The sequence below is a fragment of the Rhagoletis pomonella genome, unplaced genomic scaffold (genome assembly GCF_013731165.1).
Source record: "Rhagoletis pomonella isolate Grant_MI unplaced genomic scaffold, Rhpom_1.0 Rhpom_scaffold_00006, whole genome shotgun sequence".
NCBI classification, from domain to species: Eukaryota; Metazoa; Arthropoda; class Insecta; order Diptera; family Tephritidae; genus Rhagoletis; species Rhagoletis pomonella.
In genome coordinates this window covers 79530621-79555151 of record NW_023458560.1, presented here as the reverse complement: position 1 = coordinate 79555151, position 24531 = coordinate 79530621, and the positions used below count along the sequence as shown (strand labels likewise).

Sequence of the window (24531 nt, the reverse complement as noted above, 5' to 3'; positions counted from 1 at the left end):
GATTTTTGTTTAAAGAGGCAAACCCCTAGAAATTTGAGTGACAGTTTTACGACTAAAGTTAATAAAACGCAGATTTTATCAACCCGACCATGCATTTCAAATGGTAACTTTAGCACTTCACAGCACATTCGCATTTCATGAGATGTTTAAAAATATTATCAACATTGCCTTAGATTAAGTAATGTTGAAGATATGGGCGTTACAAGTAACGGACTATTTTCGAAAATGGACTGTATTCAGTTTTGAGTATTAAATTTTTTGGTTGGTTTTTTAAAGCGCAATTCTTCATCTTGATTTAGGTACGTAAATGGCCACGATCATCGGTAGTTTTCCAGCTCTACCAGGACTACGACCTGTACTCGGCCGCGCAAATGACTAGTTTTTGTGACACCGTGTAATTTTGATGTATAAAATAACGGCGAGGTGGTCCGACTTTTGAATTCCATCGAGAATGTTGAAAACATCTGAGCGATCGTGCGTTCGCTGGCCTTCGTAACTAGCCCTCTCATCTAATTGAATACTCAGATGCTTCCATGTTATTCAGTATTCCCCTTATAATTATTTTCGTCTACCTCAAAAATCAATGGGATGTGAAGCCATAAGGGTCTCTCCTTGCCCAATATGTCAATGAAAATTCGGTTTTTTGTTTCGTTACAACATTGCTAACATTTTTTGTTTTTTTTTTCAAAGCATAGCATGTACTGCCGTTACTCGGTTTTCCACGCTGCTAGTGTCCAACATAAAATTTCATTATAATTTTTTTTATTACTTTTGTAGTAACATAATTTTTATTACAACAAGAGCACACATTCTACATATTTGCGTACCTAATTGTGTACCTATTTGTAGAGCTTCAAAATATTTAATATTTCGTTTATTGCCACAATAATAATGGCCTCCGTTCGCCAGGTTAGTTTGCTAGGAAAAGTAATAAAATAAAATTTGTAAGTTAAATTGAGTACCTATGTACAGACAAAGTCATATGAACAAGAACAGTCTAGTCTATGCGAGCTGCAACTGGGACAAATGGTTGGCACATACAGCAACATGTTCTTAAGCATACGGACGGACATTCATAGCTATCCAGCAACTTAAGCGCAGATGTGAAAGCAGCTAGGAAGCGGTGCTGCTCGCTCAACAGCAACGGCGAGGCAGCCAAGACGTAAAACTGGCCCTCAGGCGGGCAGGGTATGGTGCGCGCTCGAATACAAAAAGCAATTAATAATAATTAATGTTTTATCTACTTCTTTTATTTCATTGGTTTACGCTGTTGGCTTTGTTGTTGTACAATGCTTAATGCGTTTCCACGGCTGATTGTAGTTGTCGTCGGAGTCGTCGTCGTCGTCGTCGTCGTCGTCGTTGCCTTCACAGTTGTGTTCAGTGTGACCGCGGGCCTTTGAAAAATTGTTGTAGAGAAGAGTCTTAAAATGTATCAATATGGAATAAAATCGATAATTTTTATGAAAAACCATTTTCCAAGACAATTTAACATTTATTGATTGCAAAAAAGGTACACGTATTAGATGTACCTGGTACTAGTATAAATAATAATAAAGAAAATGTAGATGGGTATTAGTATAATAAAAACAGCAAAAATGTTTTATATATAATTTCATTTTTAGTTTAAATACCTTTTGCCCTTATAGGACTCAGAATTCAAAATTTTTTAATAATTTTTAAGGCATTTAGAAAACGTTTGCATTCCACCATTGGCAAAGTGAATTTGTTCCATTTGTTTCGATCAAATTCAGATCTGAGAAAATGCGCTCTGCGGCGGCAGATCTGTGCGGCAAACAAAACAAGTTAAAAATAAAAGAAATTAGTTCGATTATAAAAAGTTATTTAAAACAATTTTTAGTTTGTTTACTCCCCCACTTCACTTAAATGTGATGTTGATATATACGTCTCTGCGGCACAAGTAAACACTCGAACACTTGGACACTCGAAAAATTTTATGATTTTTAACACCAACGTAGTTTTGAAACTCGGCAAATTCATCCACCTCTTTAGCACTATGTGCGAAGAAATTGGAATTGTTTTACCCGATGGGAAAATTACCAAAATTTAAAAAGAAGTGTTCCTCCAAATTCATCGAAAAATCTATCACTTTTGATCCACTTGGAACAAAACGACCACACTGGTTGTGTGTTGCAGGTCTGCCAATGAACAGCCACGCAAACGGACAAGTGAACATATGGCACTACGGTTGTTGATGTTGGTGCTGCTGTTATGGCCTCTCACTTATTCCCGGTCTACATGCTGTTATTTTTATTACAGTTGCTCTTCTCTGAGCAGTAGACCAAAATACAAAAGTTAAAGCAAACAAACAAACCGGGGAAAAAGAATGGAAACAAAACTCACTGACTTAATTGATAATTGGAATTTCAGAATTTAAATAATACTTTTATTTGCCATGTCGTATTTGGGCTTATGTACGCTTATTGTTGTTGCGTAGCTGCTGATATTAAGCATTGCGGCGCAGTTGGCGGCCTGTCCGTTGTTGCCCCCGCTGGTGCGCTTCTTCTCCTACTGCTGCTGCTGCTGCTGCTGTGGTCACCGCCCGTCATAAATGTATTCACAAGCACTTTGTAGTTGCCTTTTCGTTGCTGTTGCGATTGTTCCCAACATACATTTGGGTTTGAGCTCAACTTGAGGTTAAGTTGAGAACTAAGGTATTTCTCTAATATCCAACGTTGTTTCTCAACAGTACCTCAATTGGAGGCTCATAGCGTTCTCAACAAGAATGACATTTTTTTTTTAATGTAAAAGGACTGTTTCTAAAATTTTTTATTTTATTACTTCTTTTCTAATATGTAGTCAATTAATACCATATTACAATAATTCACTTCATAGAATTCAGTCCAACAGTAATTCTGCCACCTCATTCACTTCGCGTTTTATTTTCCTTGAAGATTATTTCCCCTTTTTGCTGATTTTCCTCTTTATATAGCTTTAGTTTTTCACTTGATAATTAAAAATTCCTTTCTCCATCACTTTTTACGTATCTGCGCATCGGTTAGATATGAGTTGGAGAATGATGTTGGATATCAACTTGAGAACTATGAATTTCTCCAAGGTTGGAGGAATATTTTTTTGGTGTTTGCTGGGTTTTTATTGTTGCTTTTGTCGACTTAATGTAGCGCGAAATGTTAATGTGCGCGCGCGCAGGCGCAGAAGGCAATCAGGCAGGCAGGCAAGCAACCAACTAACAAAGCGCGGCAGCAATAATAATAACAACAACAGCATACTTAGCGAACGTCTGTGAGACAGTGGCAAAAGTGTTGTGAAGAGGCGTTCTAGCATTTCAAATTATGCCGCACGGCTGGAAACGATGGTGGGTATTCAGCCTCATGCACAAAGTGAGTTAAACAAGTAGAAAAAAGAAAATGAGTAGAATTATGTAGAGATATGTATTAAAAGTCGTTGTGGCCTCAACGAAATTACGTTCAAACGCGTGGTTTCAATCCCCAAAATGGATTTTGCTCCAAACAATTTTTTTTTTACAGTTCGTTTAAATCTCCACTTGAATCGCCTGCTTGAACAGTTTCGTAAAACATGTCCATCCTTTGACTGTCACTTTTATTCATCTTCTTCGAATAAGGGTCAAAAAGTCCTTAATAGTGGAAGTCAAGGGTTAATTTTTGTACAAAAATATTGTTCCCAAGGTTTTATCTACCAAAATTCTCGGAGAGCAAGAATTATATTTGAGGTCAATTTATGTATGATTTCTTAATTCACATTCACTTACATTTGTTTATAAGGCCAGTCTTACGAATGTAGTTAATTTTGTATAGAGCACTCATATTTGATCGGATGAGTTTTCTATCTTCGGCTAACTACACTCACTACGGTTGGGTCGCTTAACTTTACTACAGGTCTCTGAAGACAAGATCTGTACAGTGAATACCATGCGACGTAATTGGATCTATGACCAAAAACTAGAAACTATAGGTCATTGTAAATAAATTGTGATTTGGGTATTATTTCGTTAAAGCCCGAAAGAAATTCCTAAAAATTGCGCCCCTTTCGTTTTTAGACCGCATTTTTTCTTTTTGTTTCCAATATTTTGCTCTTTTTTAGCAAATCCAGCCGACCTAAGGTTTGCGTTCATTTGTATCCAGTTTAACTTTTTTTGTTATAAAAAAGATATGTACGTTTGTATGTGAATAAATTTATAAATGGAAATTTTTGCAGCAAAGTGCCGAGTAGGTAGTACCCATTCGCTGTCTGTCTGCCGCCACTGCGGCTTGAACACAAACAGAAGAGCCGGTGGTAGAATGCGGTTCGTTGAGGTGAGTTGAAGTAGAATTCCTTTCGAATTCTGTTCCTCCGCTCCGCATAGCAAACGTACTCATCGCGCCACTCGCTCTGGCTTCGACCTGGAATTGAAGATTATTTCTATTCTATTCTACGCTTTGGGTTTCATGTATTTTTAATTTTTCTTGCCAACAATTGTGGTCTTTATAGCGTGTGTTTGTGCTTTGTTGCTCCTCGCCTAAACTCTGTTTGTGCCATCGCTACAGATGTGTGTCTGTATGTTTGTACGAAGGCGTGTTTGTTTAAATTCTTTCCATTTGTTTTTTAGTCGTTTTCTTTGCTCAGTCTTTGGTAGCCTTTGCTTTAATGCGAATTAAGTTAATTTAAAAACGATTTCAAATTAAGTCAAATGCTTATTTGTGTCTCGCGCTGACATATACATACAAGCGAACATATGTACATATGTACTTCCATGCATTAACATTGTTTTTTTTTTTATACATAATCGCCTAATAATGTCTATGGGATTTTCCCGCAGCACTTTGTAGTTCGATTCATCAGCGCTGGTGGGACGGACAGGCGTGGGCGATTCGTTTTAAGCACGTAAATCTAATCGATTTTGCTATTTTCTCCGTCTCACTTGGCTCGGCTTGGCTTGGCCTATTTGACAGCACTTATAAATATCTACGGCGCTGTTAAGCGAATAATGTAATGACAACCTAATTGCAAAATAGTTGTCAGTTACAAGTGGTGTGGAATTCGACGGATTACATAGAAGACTTATGCAGATACAGTAGTGGTGCTTGTAACGGAGCAGCAAGCAGGAAATGTTTCGAAAGCAGCGACTCTTTATGACTTAAGAAAGATCAACAACTGAACAACTTTTTTCTTATCATTTTTGACAATTCGTGTAAATTTTTAGGGACGTTAAGTGATGGTCTTACCATTCCCAGGGGCGACACTGCTTTAGGAGCGATTTTTCTAAAATTTTTTCGATATGGAATAAAATGACCCAGATATTTTCGTAGTCGGGGAAATACTTGCAGATTTGCTCAATAATTGGTATTTTACGAGGGGAGGCTACAACGTTTTTAGCCTAAAAATAAAATATAAAATATCTGATAAAAATGTATAACAAATACTAATACATTTTTAAAAGCTTAACAACACAAAAACATGCAAAAAATGTATTTAACAGTTTCACAAATTCGAGAATGGAGCGAGGAAAAAATTTGAAAAAATTACACATATACATACCAAAATTCTATATGAAAAGAAATGTTATACATTTTTTTTTCTTGAAAAATTTTTCATTTAGATATATATTTAAAAAAAATGCATAAGTTTTTAAAAATATGCCATCTCGAAAAAAATTCTAAAAACTCGTAATGATAGCTCTAAGTATTGCGCAATATTTAAGTAGAGCATTGTGGGGTGCACTCTTTTGTTGTAATGCTTTTAATGTATTAATCAAGCTCAAATTTCATATTTGGTTATTATTTATGTTTATCCATCGACCATAAAAAATTTAAAACAAATCAAACACATGAAGCCCGAGCATTTGGAGCTACACACCTAACACATGTAAGAAATCGCATTAACTTTTTCGATTATCATTACTTGAACTAGTACTTACGTATTTGAAAATCAGGAAAGGATTTCTTTAAAATGCATAACGAAATTTTGGGCGGGCGCAGGTAAACTCCTCACTTAGGAATCGGTTATTTCGACGTCCCTAAACCTGACCCAAGTCGTCAAGGAGTGATAAAAATCACCTACTTCCCCAATAATATTTTTCAATATTTGACGACTTGGGCCTGCCAGGTTTACGGACGTGTTATTTCGGGATAGTTAATTTTCAAGACCATTTATGAAACGAGACTCTAAGGTGCCTTCCTGGGCCACATACCTGGTAAGCCTCCAAGCCGGCTATTTAGGGGCGGCCATCGTCTCTCGTCTTCTCAAAATAGCTCGCTCTTAACGGAGTGTTTGCTTGCTATAGAGACTATGCCTAGGCTAAAACGAAAGTTATGACATAGGCATAGAAAGATGTGCTATTTCAATGCGAAGTTTTCCCAATATAAACCAGGTAGTCGTAATGATGAAGAAAATACGTTAGAAATCACCATTATGAATTCCATTCCAGGAGAAGTTTTATGGAATTTATAACATAAAAAAGTAACCCAATAGAGTTTTTTTTGTTTACCGTTACAGGGAACTATGAGTGAAGATATTTGTGGGATTTTTTGTGTGGAGACAGACGCTTTAAACTAGAAGATGAAGCTCCAGAGCATACCCCACAACGACTTCTGCAGCCAATTCAGAATTCAGAATTATTATTCAATTATGCCTGCAATCTCATTTGACTCTTCAGTTTGCAATCCATTTTGCTCGCTTCCCTCAGGCATTAACTTTAGTTCACTTGCAATCACGCAATCAATCCTTTACGCTGATTAACCACAATCAGGATAATCAGGCGCAAGACTAAAAAAAACAGCCACTGGCTTCGCATGTCGCCGGCCATAGCTGCCGTCCCGCCGCGGCGCTCACCTCCACCACACACCAATTTAAAGTTTTACTTTCATAGCCAAAAACCACAAAACTTTACCGTTAAATTTACAATGCAAAATACATTTTAACCCAATTCACACGTAATCCACATTATGACATTGCCAACATAGCTGATTTTCAACACAGCTTAAATTATTAATTTACCACAGAAAAAATGCCACCAATCCACCAGTCAACTGGACAGAAAATGAGAAAGAGCAAAAACAAAAAAAAACAAAAACACTGAACAAATAAATCCAAAGGCAGGAATGCTTTGGAGGCAGAGAGGGAGGCGGATGTCGGCGAGGAAGCTTGTTGAGGTATAGTGGCTGCAACATCCAGCAAACCAGTAATGAGCTGAGAGCGAGAGAGAGGGAGAGGGAGGACAAACTTTAGGATGTGAAGGCGATTTGCAGTGCCGCAGACTCGATTTCGAGTTAGTTAAGACTTTTTTGGATATTCTTTTTGGTACCATCATTGGCAGCATGCCATCGTCACTGTGGTCTTTGGCTGCAGCAAACACAAAATGCCACTCGTAACTGACTTTTACTACCCACACACACACACACCCATACACCCAGCTACATAGCGATTGCGACGAGTCAGTGCAACCACAGTCACTCCATACCGAAATGACGCCAAAGGAATTGAGGCGAAAACGAACGAGTGTACGTCGGAGCGTAGGAAACCCCAACAGCAATGCAATTTAATGCATTTTAATGCAGACAGTTGGACTGAACAGAGGAGCTTGCGACGCTCACGATGGCGATGAGCGTAATAGCACCAACAACAATAACCACAGCGTGGAATGACTACCGTCACAGGCAGTCGAAGCGCCAGCCAGTGAATTAGGTGGATATGGGGGTGAGTTGGGTTGAGTTGGAGTGCAGTTGAGCATTGCGGAAGTTAACTGTGGCAGGGAGGAGAGAGAGAGAGAGTGAGTGGCAGGGGTGGCATGGAGTGCACTGGCTGTAGCAATGTCCAAAGGCGATTTTCAAGTTAAATGACAAAGCGGTACTGCAATGGCATCGCGCAGCCAATAACAACAACAACAACAACAACTAGACGAACAAGGAGATCTCAAGCAATGACAAGGATGAAAAACAACAAGCAGAAGACACACAAACACAATAAAGTGCAACAATATACATACATTAATGGCAGAAAGTCTAAAGAAAGAAAACAATAACGACCTCAAAGTCAGCACTAACAGCAATGCAACGACTTTCCGACGACTTCCTTCCGACATTACGCAAAGCAACAATAATAAAAACAAAAAATGAAAAAAACAAGCGCAACAATAGACAAGCAGTGATAGAGAGCAAAAACAAAAACAAAAAAAAAACAGGAAAAAAGGAAGTTTGCAATCGAGCAGAAGCAACGGGTGCACACGCAGAGTAAGTGTATAAGGCGCGAGTATGTGTGCGTGTGAATAAAAGTTATCACAACAACGCAGCCCAGAGGCGAGTAAAAAACATTCACTCGTTTAGAGCAAAGATGCAAAACAGCATACGCATACATTTTTTTTGTTTTTTTTTTTTGGTTTTGTTGCATCAGAGCATAGCACACATTAGTCCCTCGCAGGTTCCTCGCGCTCTCTGTCTCTCTCTCTTTCTCTCCACAAACGGAAGGTGTCACAATAATTTTGCACACTTGAGAAAAACACAGTCTCGTCTCACTGCATCCTTAGCCGCTGTCGCAGTTGCAGCCTCATCCACCTCCTAGCAATCTGATGCTGTGTTGTCTTCTCTTCTCTTCGACTTTCATCCGGTCTAGCTTGCGACGCACAAAATGTAATATCAATTAACACGCCGAGGGAGTGCAGAGAGGAGCGAGGCAAGGGAATTGGCAATGCACACAGAAAAAAATGTAAGCAATGAAGGCAGGCAGGCAAAATAAGTGCTGAGTGGTATTTGGTAAGCGAAAGGAAAAAAGTTTGAGGAGTATTGTCTCTTGACTGGACCTACCATTTTGTGCCCGAGCAGCAGTTATGAGTATCTACTCGCCTAGTTGGCAATTAGCACCTACTTCAAATGGTGTGTGTGTGTGTGTGTGTGTTTGCAGGCTTAAAGAAATTCGGCGGTGTACCAGGAAGCGAGAAAGATTGAAGGAAGTTCTATGGTTTTTAGGTAGGTATGCAGTTACCTGCAACAGCTAGCATTTACGAACTCCAAGAGTATCTCATAAAATGAACCATTATAATGGTCATCTGTAGATAGTACTTAGTGCGATTCTTATAACGTCGCAAAGTGGCATTTTTGGCGAAATGGCAACGTTGCGCAAAAAAATTGTATGAACGACCCTATCGCAACTCCGGATTGCAAATGTAAAATTTTAATTTTGTTAAAATGCCGCACGTGAGTGAAAAAGAAAAGTTTTTACAATTTAATTCCGAAGCAGCCTTATTAACCGACTTCCAAAAAAGGAGGAGGTTATCAGTTCGTCGGAATATTTTTATTTTTTTTATGTATGTTACCGCATAACTTTGGACCACGTCAACCGATTTCGATAATTTTTTGCATCGGAAAGGTAGTGGCTCAGAGGTGGTCCCATACTAATCTGGTTGAGATCCGATCACTGGATCTTGAGATATATATATATATATATACTTTTTTTATATGGGAGTTGAAGTCGGTTTTTTTTTTGATAAAAATTACTTGTTTTACTTACATATATACTTTTTCTTGAAGTATTCGAAGACAACAAAAAACATGTGTTTCGCGACTTTGACTTTGCTATGACGGCCAGCTCAAATAATAAGGCAATGTCGCAATTTTGTCGCAAGAAAGTTTCCATACAAACGTAATCAGCTGTGTCGCAAGGTGCCAATTTTCCAACAAATTGCGACATTTGCAACAACTTTGCGACGTTTCATGAATCCCACTAGTATAAATTCTTTGTATGCGCTCATCTCGAAAACTAAGTACTGAACGGATTTGGACGAGGTTTTCCCTATTATACTTTGTATCGACAGGAGATATTTAGAATTTTTATAGGGTTGCCACCTGTAGATGTTTACTAATTTATTATTTTCTAAAACTAATAAGATTTTCACCGCTCATTGCACTAAAAACTGAGGTACCAAGTGAAAGACAATTTTTTTAGTGGGGTTGCCACATTTTTAAAAATTACTACCTTACATACAAATAATACTTGAAGGCACTTTTTGTTAATGACATCAGATTTGCATAGTTCATTGAATAAAAAAAAATGGGTTCTTCAGATGTGCTTCAGTTTTTTTGGTTTTTTTTGAGGGGTTTTGAGGAGGGTTGCCAGCTGTGCGAAAAATTATAGGATGTGAACTGTTCGTTGGATTACAAAAAATGAAGTGTCAAAAGGAAGGGCTTGGTCTCTAGATGTTCAGTAATGTTTTTTTTTTTTAGTAGGGTTGCCACTTTTTTATAAGTTACAAGATCTTCAACGTTCGTTAGACTGAAAAATTAGTTACAATGTGAAGAAATGTGGCCCGCGGATGTGCAATAAGCTCTTTTTTTAGTGGGCTGCAACATTTTTTGAAATAACTACCTTACATATTCATACATACATACATACATATGTAATACGTGAAGGATTTTTTTGACATCATATGTGAACAGTTCATTTAATTATAAAAAATGAGGTTGCCGCTTATACGAAAAATTATAAGATGTGCGCTGTTCGTTGAACTCAAAAGTGAGTTGTCAAATGCAGAGACTTGGCCTCCAGATGTGCAATAAGGTTTTATTTTTTTAGAACAGAGTTGCCGAAGGTCTAAAAAATTTTAAGATTCCCTTGGACTTACTGTTGTTTTAAATGAACATTTGTAAGTAAAAATTTAACCAAAATTTCGATATTTTAAAAACTGGATATATAAAAAAAAAATACCAAAAGTTTATGTCAAGTTATCAAACAACTAAAAATGTATGTCGACTGTAACGACTGAAGTTAATGTGGAATTTTGAAGTAACCAAAGTTTGTTTTAGGTACCCAAAAAATATGTCCACATTTAAAATTAAGTTCAGTTTTTAAAATGCTAAAATTTTATTTTCAGTTTTCAAATGAGTAATAATTAAGTTTAGTCCGAAATTGAAGTGACCAGAGTTTAAGTAACGTTTTTTTGAATAACCAAAAACATATGTACAGTTTTTAAATTAGTAAATCCATTTTTATGCTGATTTTGTAAATGGGAAAATATGCACGTCTAACGTTTTTTGTGACCAAAGTTTATTAAACTTTTTTATTACTTATCAGGTCAAACTTTTGAGCGGCTAAAGTTTTCAAATAACCAAAAAGTTATGTCCATTATTAAATTAATGAAATTTTATGTCGAACTTTAGAGTATATTTACAGTTTTTAATTCTCCAGACTACTTACGTACATACATAAATGTCACTTTTATGAGACTTAAATGCCCTATAAATTCAGAAAAACTGTAAATAAATACAGATACATATGTATGTACATACATATCTACACAACTATGTAACTATAAAAAGTTTGACTTTGGTTTGAAAACTTAATATTTTTATGAAGCTTCTATTAAAAGGGCATCTTAAACTACACATATGACCAGTTAATTGCTAAAGTATTGTTTGGGAACTCAATGAAATGTTGCTTTAGAGAGCAAATGGCCTAATTCGAGATAAGTTGTTTTATCAAAATGCCACAATTACTTATATATTTCCAGGTACACAACTTGCTACCAAAATTTAAGTTTTCTTATACAGTAAAATTAATATTCCGCACCGATCTAACCCAAAAAAATTCGTATGAATAAATTAAAGAAAAAAAAAACGATTGTGATTCAAAGTTGAAAGTCAGTGAAAATTATTTGCTGTCTGAAAAGTGACAGGATATAGCAAATACTTACTAACGAACGTATAGTGGTGAGCTCATATAAAATTCAAGAAATGACAGCCCATCAGAACCATGCGCGTAGATGAAGTTCAGCGACACTAGCAACCATAAATACATACGGCTGTGTATAGCAACAACGATAAACAACCAGTGGAAGAACACCCACCATCATTTGCCAACATTCTACGCGATGCTAACAATGCAAGTGATGATGATATGTTGACTTGGATGAATGTTGGTGAGTCGATGACAAACTTGTGTATATGTATACATATGTATGTGCATAAATACTGTATGTGTGTATGTGTGTAAATGTGTCAGCACACAAACGCATTAAACAAAAAAAAGGATATTTCGTAGACATATTTATGTATTTTCGGAAGCAAGGCACATGGACTTCCATTAGCATGCGCACATGGTGATATCCCAGTACGGAAAGAAACTAGTTTAGATATTGATGTTCAACCAGTTTTTTACCCGCCACAAATAAGTAGTAGAAGATCTGACTTTCTTCCTTGGAACGGGTTATGTCAGTTATTTCAACTACTTTAAAATGCATTTGGCTTAAAGCACTTCAAAGTCAGTACACTTCGTTTGAATACTATTTCTTTCTGCACTTCACAGATGCTTTTTCATATTTCCAAGACCCAAAAAAAATTGTATTATCATTTTCTTACATGGTCTTTTGCACGCTTAGCTACGGCCAGACTGTTAATGTGCTTTCAAATGTTCAGTTTGAATTGTGTGTGCATTTGATTTCAACTACTTTAAAATGCTTTAAGGCTTTAAGCAATTCCAAGTTAGATGATTTTTCAACTAGTATTTAATTATTTGCAAAGATTAAAGATATTTATCAAAAGTGTAAGCATTTGGTTTACCTCAATGAGGCTGCTAGGTGATCACACATCAATTTAAAGTTAGTTGCTACATAAGTAGAAATAAATTAATTTTTCTGAGGTAATCGATTGAGCTATGCCGTACTGGGTAATGCATGTGCTTACATACGTATGTTTGTATGCATGTGCGCTTGTCACTTGACGGCAGGTCGTTATTAAACTCTGTCGCTGTCGCTGTGCGCTGACACTGACTACAATGTTGTTGTCGTTGTTGTTGTTGGCTCCTTGCTGGTCCTGTTGGCCGTTGCCAGCCATTTGGAGGATCACAAAACAACAACACTTGCATTTGCATATAGTACGTTGTTGTTGTTGCTTTCATATCTGCTTACCAATATTGTATTTACTGTTACGCGTTGCATGCATCGCTCTCTTTGTTGGTGTTGCAACATTAAGTGTTTCAAGGAAGGCGACAACTGCCTTCCTTTCGCTAAGGATGTGCCTGCGTGAATGCCCGCAAGTGTGCGACGACAGCAGCAACAAAAGCAACAACATTTTTATGATGCGCTGGCCAACTTAAGAAAGGATCAAGGAAAATAAAAATACACACACGCATACATACATATATCGTCGTTTAAAGTACAAAAGCGCGTATCTACAAAATGCAAAATCGCGTATGAATTATCTTCTAGAGAGTAAAAACACACATATTTCAAAATGGTTCCATTTTTTATAAAGCAATCGCATATACCTGGCCAGTATATTTCAGGACGAAATTTTTGCAATTTTTGGCAGCCAATGTCAGTTACGCGGTTTCGTACTTTAAAGGACGATATATATGTACATCCATGTGCACATATATACATGCGTATGTAGTAGAGACCAAAAACTATACATTTATGCAAAAGATGGATTAAAAAACAATCAGAAAGGACAGACAGACCGGCACACAACTGCTGCGAGCTTGCGAGCGAAGAAAACACTTACAAAAATTACAATGAGTTGCAAATGATAAGCGCAGACTTAAAGCGAACACCCATCTGCACATGCAGTAACAAAAATAAGTGTTTAAAGCGTATTTTTTTTCGTTTTTTTTTAAATTAAAGGAGTGAGCTTACAAACAAACAAATGTAGATATGTATACAGAAACATATGTATGTACACACAAAAACGAGCCAGTGTGCATTTAGGACATTTTCTGCGCTTTCGCATCGCATAACCCTTTCATAGGCAGGCGGCATTCACTCGAGTGTGCTTTAATGCCGTAAAAATTTCATACCACACGAACACACGAACTCTCGCATAGAGCTACATACATACAGTCAGTCAATAAAGTCTACGTACAGCGAATTTTTTGCAATACGGGCAACTATTTTTTAAAATATTTTATTTTTCGCTAATTTTTTATAAAAAATATAGTTAATTCTACAACAAAAACCCAAAAAAAAATCAGAGTTCTAAACCTTGTTAAAATTTAAAGAAAATTCTGCAAATTTTCATTTAAATATTGCATTTTTTATTTACACTCTTTAGAAAAAATCGGAGTCTGAGGTGGCTAGAAGTTACCATTGATTTTTGGCAAATTTTTCTGATGAAGATGTCGCTTATTTTCTCCATACAAAATAATATTCGATAAGTTTTATATATAGAAAAAAACAATTGCCAAAAATCTGACTTGCACTTTATTGTACTAAAATTGAATGGGCTAAAAAACTGCATGCTCAACTTTTTTCAAAAGAGTGTAAATAAAAATTGGAATATTTGAATGAAAATTTGTAGAATTTTCTCTAATTTTGCACAAGATCTGGAACTTTTGTTGTAGAATTAACAATATTTTTATAAAAAAATTAGCGACAATTAAAATATTTTAAAAATAGTTGCCCGTATCGCCAAAATTCTGTGTACCTAAACTTTATTGATTGACTGTACATACATACATACATACATATGTATGATCCAGCAAAGCTATTTTCGTTAGGCTGACATTAGTTGTAGCGCGTATGTGTGTATGTGGATGCTGCACTCTTCCCATTAACCTCCATTGCCCGCAATCACATTACGCTCTACGCTCGCAAAGACTTGGACTTGGTCTGGCTTGCCTTTGATGCGCTGCTTGCCAACTCCCCCACCCCAGCCCCAGCAATTTTGACACATTATCGATTTTTTTTTCTTTCGTTTTTCACAGCTCTGAGGCCGTACTTTTGTGAAATTCGTAGCGTAGGCATTTTTAGCTGCCAAAAGTCGAAATGCTTTTACAAAAAAACGTGCACTAAATCGGGAACAATTGAATGAGATTAGAGTCTAAGGACTCGAAAGTGAGTGAATAGTAAAGATTTAGTAGGATCTAAGAATGATTTTCTTGCATCACTTTTGTTAGCTTTAGATATCAAATTATTTTTGTAGTGCCCAGTATTACCTCTGTTACGCTTAGAATGTGGTGGGCAATATAAAATACAATTAGCCGATGATTTTAATAACGTTACTGCTATATAGGGCATATACATAGGACTATAGGACTTGACAGAAAAAAACTAACGTTATTTTAAAACTTTTCAGAAGTAGAATTCTAGAAAAATAGTTCCGGCTAATGAATGTTACATAATAGAAACTAAAAAATTGTAAAATCACAGTCAGAATCGAAATGTTATGAAAAAAATTAAAAAAAAAAATATTTTTTTTCTTTTGTTTTTATAAAAATTTTAGGTATGCAGATTTATAGATCATAAAATTTTATAACACATTTTTGCGAATTTCTCGGAAACCGAGTGGACACCGAAATTAATTTTGGTAATTTTTATAATTTTTTTTAATTTTGGTAATTTTTATAATTTTTTTTTTTTTGAGAAGTGGGTCTGCTAGCGCGACAGAGGTAAAAAAAAAACGGCACGGATACATATGTGTGTGCCCCAATAATGTTTTACAGTGGGACATAAAAAAGTGGACGATAAAAATTTTATTTTATAAGTATTGTGCAAATTTCATAGCGGTATATTTCAGATATTGTATCATCTACAGTTTGGGCCTATTCTAAACCATTTTTAATTACATTTAATAATAGTATCCCTCAAGTATCGAAAGGGTTAAAACGCGTTTTGCGGTTCTAGCGACCATGAATATGGATGACGTGGCGCAAGAACTGCAAAGATATGGGTTTGAGACTGTCCAAAAAGTTAAAATAAAAATAAATCAATTTAAAAAAAATTAACTATTTTTAAGGCAATTTTAAAGGTCCCGGTAATAATTTTATCCGGCGCGACTATTTTTGTGGAATTGTCCATCTCAAAAACTTTAAAATTATTTCTTCCATATCTCTTCCCATTTTCGATATATGTTTTTCACTTTTCATACCGACTGCTGAGTGGAGGATCGACGTATCTCGGCAGCCACTTCGAAAACGCCCTACCACAAAAAACTTTTCAAGAACGCCATATTTCAGAATTCGGCTCAAAAACGCCCTATCTCAGCTGCTGATTCAAAAACGCCCTATTTCAGCACATTTTCATAACATTTTGAAGTGAGATATGACGTTTTTGAAACGATTTCTGACGTGTGTCAAGTTAGCACTACACTTTTCGAAATTGGAAAAGTTAACTACGGCATTAATTGTAGTGTTTTTGTTATAAATTTGTTGTGGAAAGAAAAAATTTGTAGCTCTCGTTTTTTAAGAAAAAATGGTATGTAGTGCTAACTTGACACCATACACCTAGTCGATAGAATTGAGATATTGAAAATGTTATAACGGCATTAATTGTAGCTTTTTTGTTGTGGAAAGAAAAAGTTTGTAGCTTTCGTGGTTTAAGAGAAAATGGTATGTAGCGCTAACTTCCATTGTCGATGGAATTGAGATAAGTCTTTTAATTTATGTAATTATATAAATAAAAAAAAAAAATTATACCCATCGAAATCTATTATTTCCTACTTTTATTAAATATCATTTCAAGCGCTACGTAGTAACTTTCTCGATATCTCAATTCTATCGACTAGGTGTATGGTGTCAAGTTAGCACTACATACCATTTTTTCTTAAAAAACGAGAGCTACAAATTTTTTCTTTCCACAACAAATTTACAACAAAAACACTACAATTAATGCCGTAGTTAACTTTTCCAATTTCGAAAAGTGTAGTGCTAACTTGACACACGTCGATTTCTGAGATAAGGCGTTAAATAGGGCGTTCTTGAAAAGTTTTTTGAGATAGGGCGTTTTCGAACTGGCTGCCGAGATATTTAGGTCGATCTTCCACTCAGCAGTCGATGTATGTACGTATGTACATTGAAGTATTTCCAATCCATTGGCTTAAAAGCACCTGCCCAAAAGTGCACTGTGGTTTTGCCGTCGGTTTTTTTTTGTCTCGCGGGCAGTGCTTCAAATAATTTTTCTTAACCAAAGCGATACAAAATTAACTTTATATAAGTTATCCAAGGTGTATCGTATGTAAATTACGGACAAAGTAGAAAAATTTTAATAAAAAGAAAAATAATAGTAACTAATTTCACTAAAAATCGGAAGCGGCGAGGATACGCAATTTTGAATTTCGAAATTATATGGTGAAGTTTAAAACCAAAACATAAGGCCACACAAGGTTTTTTCAATTTGTACCGTTTTTTTACTTTTGGTTTTTTGTTAAAAAAAAAAGTGTTATGCGAAAAGGATTGGTATTTTTGTTACTGATGTCAAATATGAAGATATTATCTTTTCCGTTTTACTGAGTTATTTACTTATTTTTTTTTTTAATTTAACTGTGTACTATTTTTGTATGTATGTACGTACATACATATGTACTAACTATAGACAATTGTATAGAACTAGCCGTAAAATGAGAATAAAACAGCTTTTCGCCAGCTTAGAGTGAAAGGTTGCCAAGTCCACTTTTTAAAAAAATTCATATTTTGATATTAGCAGAACTATTAAAAATGCATAGTTTTCTAAAAGATCCAACTACCTCTGTATTTCTAAGTTTTTATATGCAGTAATACGCAAATTTGTTAAGTCCAAGCCAGTCACAGAAAACAAAAACTTTTCATCAACATTCCGAAATTTGATTTGTTTTGAGTTGTTTTAGTTTGTATATAAATTTTTGCAAAACAAGCGCTTGAAAAAAACGTGTTTGAAAGATTTTTATTTCCTCCTGTAAAATTAAAAAAAAAAAAAAAAAAACTCGACTTAGCAGCTTTTCACACTGAGCTAGCGTTTTATTTTATTGCCCTTAAATGGTAAATACAATAAAATTTTTATAGTCTTCAGCTTGAATTCCAAACGACTTGTACTTTTAACGATTCGCGACGATTTTCTAGCATTTCATCGTCCTTTCACAGTGTTGAGAGATGAAACAGAGACATATGTATACTCGTGGAACTTTCACTAGAAATGTGCAAACAGATGTAGACATACATACATACATATATATGTACATATATGCACATCGCTATAGTGATTTAAAAATGATGTCTAGAGGCTCGTATCTCTGTCGGTTTAACCGTTTATTGAACACATCGAAATTGAGTTCGCTAGGTTTTTTCTCATGACGAGTGATTTCGAAGCCGAATTCACATGCATATCTTTTGTGCCACTTAGTGTCGGTTTAGGTTTACTCATCGCAAATTGCTAAAATAGAGGAAAGCAATTGGCGCCGCAAAAAGTGATTCGACTTCCAAAATGAATGCCCTGCGGCACAGCTGCGCTACAGAGGGTTAAGTATTCGCACTTTCACTTAATTCCGCGTTTTTTCGACATGCACATGAGTGGTTTAATGCGCACATACATACATACATATTACCCATTAATGCATGTCTTTTTTGGATTCGTTTTTTTTCGTTTATTTTTCGCTTGTTTTTGCTGTGCGGTATTTAGGTGCTGGTGGTGGTGGTTGTGCTGGCGGCGCTGGCGCTGGCGTTGGTGTTGGGTGTTGGGTGTTTCCTCACGTGCATTTGCCATATTATGTGTGCATTAAAGCAACAATATCATTGACAATAATACAAAAGCGTTCAACAATGAAAGCACACATATGTATGCCCAAATGCAAACACAACAGAAAAGAAAAGAAAATAAAAGAAAAGCAAAATAAACAGTTGCAATATGCAAAGTGTAGCAAAGCAAAGCAAAGCAAAAGCGTAGCGCCGCGTAAAGGCGCTTTGTCGCCACCATTCGCTACCTTGACCCCATTGCAAATGAGCTGAGCACCGCCAACTGGAAGTAATGGTAATGGCCGGCGGTAATGTCGGCAAAGTATTTATTTATGTACTTGCTTGTAGTTATTGTACCTGCTTACTTGTAAGTACTATGTACGAGTAGATTGCATGCAACGGCGCAATGGGAACGGCGAACAATTTGTGCATTCAATTATGCTTTTATAAGTTTTTTTTTTGTTTTTTGGTATTTTGGCAGGTCTATTATTTTTATTGCTGCCAGCAAAAGAAATGGAAGGAAATTTTGTAAACTCGATAAATGTAAAGAATTGCATGAAATCACGCGGCTTCGAAATTTTGTAAAAGTGTGAAGGCACTTCTTGAATATGTACTCCCAAGAGTTTGGATAGCTGGAAAGTGGCATAAAGATGTTAGAATCCATCTTATGTGTGATATGTACACTAGGGTGCCCATCGAAATTACATATTATTATTTTTTTTTTCAAGACCCTACCCTCTAATTTCCTTTTATTTATGAGAAATGCTATGGCCTATATTTATAGATTTTTCAAACAAATTTTTAGAGGTCGCGATGTTTTATTTTAGGCAAGGAAGTACGGTTTTGTCGATTTATCAGTTTTTGCAAAACTAGCTAAAGTAGTTTTTGAGATACGCACATATCAATAAGTGGGCGTTGCCACTCCCAGTCTCCTAAAATTTCTAGTTGTTTTGCTAAACAGCGATTTTTTCAAGTTAGCACTACACTTTTCGAAATTGGGAAAGTTAACTACGGCATTAATTGTAGTGTTTCTGTTGTAAATTTGTTGTGGAAAGAAAAAATGTGTAGCTCACTTTTTTTAAGAAAAAAATGGCATGCACTGCTAACTTGACACCATACACCTAGTCGATAGAATTGAGATATTGAAAATATTATAACGGCATTAATTGTAGCGTTTTTGTTGTAAATTTGTTGTGGAAGGAATAAATTGACGAAAGCTACAAATTTTTTCTTTTCACAACAAATTTTAAAGTTGATCTCTATGGTATGGTTTTGACATTAAAAAAAAAAAAAATCGGTGTGCACCCTAATGTACACACACACACATACATACATACACACATACTTATGTACATATATATATCCATATGTATGTATGAACGTTCATATCGTCGCCGGGATAAAAGATTATCATATGTTATTTTGGCAGCTCTCTGAATTTGGCAAAAATATTTTTAATTTTTAAACAAATCTGGGCAAAAAATATAATTTTTCGTGCAATTATTGATATGAAATAAGAATTTATCTGTCGTTAGTATGTTAATTTAGTGGTTGTTGTTGTTGTTGTAGCGGCTACATCAACCCCGCCCAGATCGGCTGATATCTCAGTCGTTGTCGTCGAGTTCCACTAACGGCAGCCCCAAGAAGCGTGCAGCCTCTTATGTGGTCGGTCCACAGGGACGACGCCGTTAGGGTTGTGGGGTTTTCCGGGCATGCGAAGAGATGTTTCGAGTCGTGAGGGGTCGCATGCCGGACATTCGTTCGGCACATCCGCATTTAGCCTACTCAGGTAGGAGTTTAGCCTGCTGCTGTAGCCAGAGCGAAGTTGGGCTATTCTTGTTCTGGTCTCCCGAGGCAGATGGAGCACCGTCGCGTCAATGTCCGGTGTTTGTGTGCCTAGAACGGCATTCACAGGTCTTGAGTCTATATAACTCGAGACTGCGTCCCTGTGAATGCCGTTCAGGGCCTGTCTGTAAGCTGACGGGTCCAGAGGCAGCTTAATGAACCTCTGGACTTCGTCCATCAGTTCATATATTAGATGCCTCCTGACGTGCCTCGGCGAGGGGTCCTCTGCAAGCAGCTGTCTATTTGGGTGGCCACATCTGTGGCTCCCAACAAGAAACTGCTTGCAGAGCATCGTGTTGTGCTCCCTAATTGGGAGCATTTTCGCCTCATCGTGGATTAATTTAGTGGTCAAAGCACTCGCTGCCAAGCGTTCATTGTAGCAAGCATACTTTTAACGTGCGTTCTGTGAAACCAACGCCAGCGCCAAAGCCAACGCGAAAATTCTATGTGGACCGGCCTTTATGAATAAGGATTTAGAAAAAAAGATGTTTAAAAATAAATGAAAAATATGTTAGTGTTTGACCGAGCTTCTCCTCCGATTTGTGGCGTGCGCCTTGATGTTGTCAAACAAATATGGACCTACAGTTTTACGCCGACTCCGAACGGCGATTGTATTTTGATTAGAAGCTGTTTTTTTTTTAGGAGAAATACACTCGGAGGTTTGACGTTGCCTGCCGAGGGGCGACCGTTGTTAAGAAAAAGATAACATAACTCTAGAAAAAACACCATACGTGCAAAATTTTAATGCCAGTTGCTAAGAAGGAAAATCCAACTTTTTGTTAAAAGCGTTTAGGAAGTGATTAGAGCGGAAATTAATACCGGATACATCAGATTAGAGCTGTTCTTAGTCGAATACCTAGCCACTTGCCAGCTTTGGTCTGTGTTTTCGATTTATTGTTCGGATTCGATAAACAAGCGCGGTACATTCGATTTTTTCAAATAATAAGAGGAAAGATCTGCAAAACAATACCGTTTCCACAATAACGAAAGTACAATTTAAACACAACTACTTACCAATTAGTTACAGTAATTACCCAATAAATCTAAGCTGAAAATAAATACACAGGTATCGCGACGAATTGTTGGAACAAATCATTCTCTATATGTAGTATATCTGTATGTATGTATGTATATCTTTTAATCATATTTTACATATGGCGTTATGAAAGACCTGTTCCAGGGTTCTTGGATGTGTAAGTAAAAATGTGAATTCCATACATACATACATACACATGCACTTGGGTAACTCATTAGGGCATCAAAAACATAAAAAGGACATGTAATTGGACAGGTTTGTTGAGTGCCCATCTATGCAACTAAACACTTGTAAAAATGTTAAGACAAAAAATAATATTTACATTTAATGTGGCGATGCGGTCGTTAGCAGCCTCTACTATTCCATTAATGCTGATGGAGCTGGAGATGACGCTGCTGATGTTTTTGTTGCATATTTTGTGGGCAAATCGGAGGCATCATCAACGGCGGCTGTGGCAACGAACGACGACGAATAATCCGTAAAGCAAAGCCGAAAAATGTCAGGTCGCTCTGTTAGCGTCAACGTCGACGTCGACCGTTAACGACACTGTAGCGGCGACTGCGCTGGCAGAAGAAGCGAAACAGGTAATAATCCAATAATCCGTGGACGCACACAAACACTCAAATACACACGAATACACTTATGAGCGTAGTAGCTGAGCTGAAGCAGCAGACAAAACTCCAAACGATATTTCTTCTTTATTTTATGTTATCTCTACTTCTGTGAATAATTTATATTAAAATTTGTTGGATTTTTCGTGCCACGAGCCCGACTTTGGGCGCTCGTTTTGTACGCTTACCACTTCAACGGCTGCTTTTCTCTTCAATTTTTCCCACTTTGTACAACTTCACAAATTTTTGGTTGTTGTTGTTGCTGTTGCTGGCACATTGGAATGCAATGCAACTGCAAGCACTTTTCACTTTTCGAAATTTTCACATCAACACAAGCACACACATGTACACATGCAAAAACGTAAATTTTCAACCAGTGGACTTTCCACTCACAAAGCACACGAATTTTCCAAGTTTGTTTAAGGATTTTCCTTCCTATTTTACTAATTTCTATATTTCACCAGTTTTACCTTTTCACTTTGATTTTCGGTGACGTCGCGACGGCAACCTTCTTCGCTGCTGCTTCGTACAATCGCGCTCGCTCGTGGAGTACACAAAAAATTCTTGTTTTGCGTACACTTTTCTTCCACTCCTTCGCTTTTCTCGCTCAATTTCTGATTTTTTCTTGTACAACCACAAATTAAACTGGCAATTGCAAACTTTCTATTGCATTTTGCACAATATTCTTTCCAACTTTTTTGCATTTGCTAGTTATATTTAACAACTTGATTTGATTTGTATCTGATTATCTCAATGCAAGTTGGAAAATTTTCACAATTTTCCTGCCACCACTTTTCACGACTCCACTCAAATGCTGTGCTACCGTCACGTATTTGTTGCACTCCGTCGCTGTGTCCGCGTCGCTCGTCGGACAAATATAAACTGGTGCATGCAATCGTTTTGAATCCGGCCAGAAATGTGTGACGCTGAATTGTTTTTGTTGTTGACCAATTTTAGTTGCGATAAATGTGTGTGATATTTAGATATGCAACAAACTTAATTTAAGAGTTCTAATTCGGAAAATTGTAAAAATTTAACTATATTATTTATTAAACTTTTCCTCTGGCTTAAAAACTTTTCATTTGAGACCGCCGCGAAATACAACGCTGATCTTCGACAGCTGTCAAATCGCGGCGCTGCCACTCCAAAATGTTGGCATAAACATGCCGTATGTGCGAAAAGTAATAAAATGATTAACTTTTGAGGAAGTTGATTATGTGTTTATGAAGATGATTATAATAAATTTTTTGCATTCGTTTTATTTTTAATGCCTAGAAATGTTTGGTGCGTAAAAGGAAATGGTTAATTTTTAATTTATGTGCAATAGGTTTAATACTCACGAAACACCCTGCACTTTGCAAATATCGATTACGAAAACTAGGCATTCTGTGCACCCGGTTAGAGCATAAATTGCGGTTTGAGACTTTGGTTAGCTGTGGAGCAAATTGACATTTATCGTAAAAAAAATAATTAGAACTAAACAGAAAAAGTTATTGAACGCCACTTTCTGACGGTTAAGTTTAGGCGCGCAATTTTCTGTTCAATTGGGAATAGTTCCCATCGTCATAAAAAAAAATATATGCGTTAGATTGAATTTGTTCATCCATATTTTTATTTCAATAATTTTAACTTAACACGCTTTCCGGGCTGCTCCGCTAATTAGAGCGTACAAATAAGTTGCTCTCTCACAAGTGTCAAAAATGTGCCAGCACGTGCCGAAAGTGCTCAGAGGGTGAGGAACGGAAAAACCACATTTCGTGCCCGGAACCAGCATATCAGTTCTAAACAATGATTTTATGTGGCTAATAAAATTACCAAATTACCGCATTTTCTGAAAATTCTGTGATATTTTCCACTTTTGTTTTTATAAAATTTGTTTTCGGATTTAAACAACAACAGCTGTTTTATTTTAAATTGACCTTTTGCACATTTGTGCCCAGAAAAAAAGTCCTGGCTGTTTCGTGCACAAAGAAGAAGATATTTACGATCCAAAAGTGGAACGTATTTGCTCTCTATTACCCAGTTTTCTAGCGTGAGGAACGCTTTCTGGGGTGGTTTGGGCACTCGCGGGTACCCGCGGGCTCGTGTTTCATCAAATCATCCTCTTAAAAACTATGCTTGAATTTGCAAGAATTTGCAGCTCTCTCAGGCTGTTACGCTCTCGAATTCGGTCGCTCTTGCAATTTTTTTTTTGGGTTATTGAATGCATTTCCAGTAAAAACTTGCAAGTACTAGTAACAATCCGTAAACATTTTTTTATATTGAATGGACCTATTTTGTATATCATTTCACAGATCAAATGGGATTTTAATGAAAATTTAATCTAATCTAATTACCACCGAAATTCAAAATGATTTTGTTTGCATTTTATGTTTATTTATTTATTTTTAATAATGTTTATTTAAAATAAAATTCAATCTTTAATAGAAACCACAATAATAGAAATTTAAAGACTTGAACAAATTGCAAAAAAAATAATCAAACTTCAAAAAATTGTCATCAAAGTTTGAAAATTTTTAACTAGAATATTTAGAAAATACTCGGGTATGCAGTTTTGTAGCCCATTCAATTGTAGTACAAGAAAGCGCAAGTTTCAATTCGTTAAAAATTATCGTTGATAACTTAGCATTTTTTTTGAAGAGGGTGTTGTTGTTTTTTTTA

The 24531-nt window shown here is 36.3% G+C and overlaps 1 protein-coding gene across 5 annotated transcripts in view; it reads right to left on the bottom strand.

The window, feature by feature from the left end:
- Positions 1-22958, bottom strand: part of LOC118741397 (box A-binding factor-like) — a 124479-nt gene extending 101521 nt beyond the window's left edge. For 2 of the 5 annotated variants that reach the window (XM_036473353.1, XM_036473352.1), the window contains exon 1: positions 21582-22958. The gene's annotated coding sequence lies outside the window, so the exon portion shown is untranslated. The remainder of the gene's footprint in view (positions 1-21581) is intronic. The other 3 variants (XM_036473355.1, XM_036473356.1, XM_036473354.1) reach the window with 2 other exon arrangements.
- Between the last annotated feature and the right edge of the window lie 1573 nt (positions 22959-24531).